Genomic DNA, 719 nt, shown 5'->3' with positions numbered 1-719 from the left:
CAGTATATAATTATATTAACGTGCGTATATAGTTACTGTAAACATGAAAATATTCGCCCCCATTTTTTTCGCCCCTTTCGCCCTCGTTGTCATCGGGCGAATTAAAGACTGGGCGAATTCTAAGGTTTAAATTTATTTATCTCTCTTTAAACAAACCAAAACCGTTTTCAAGTGAAGAAGGGCGAAAACATCGTAGAGCAAAAATAACCCTGTTTATAGTATATACATGTATTTGTCATAAACCATAAAAATATAATTATCTTTTGTCTCACGCACATAAATCACCAGCAGTATCAGCTTGATTAAAGCCAACGAAATTTCATTGTCGACAAAAGTCAAAAGATTGGCCTCAATATAATTAGTATCTTTATTTATTTTAAAAAAAAAAGAATACCCAAATGTTTGCATATCCAAAAGTAATGGGAACGTTTCGCGATGTTCTTACTGTCCTTTCTGATATATTTCATTTTATCAAATAAAATGTACAACATGACTACTTTCAGTTTATCGGAAAAGACATTAAATCGACAGTATAACACATATAGGTTAAAATACAGTTAGTATTATACTTTATTAAATACTACAAAGGCGTGACTTCTTGTTTTGATAAAAAAAAAAACAACCTTTATCATGTTAGGATGTGAAAGAGAATCAACTTCTGGGTGTTCTTAATTGTTTATTTCTCTTGCAATAAAACGTGGCCTTTTTGGGAAATCAAT

The sequence above is a fragment of the Magallana gigas genome, chromosome 5 (genome assembly GCF_963853765.1).
Source record: "Magallana gigas chromosome 5, xbMagGiga1.1, whole genome shotgun sequence".
Lineage (NCBI taxonomy): Eukaryota > Metazoa > Mollusca > Bivalvia > Ostreida > Ostreidae > Magallana > Magallana gigas.
The sequence above is the reverse complement of the archived record's forward strand: the minus strand, read 5'-3'. Positions refer to the sequence as shown.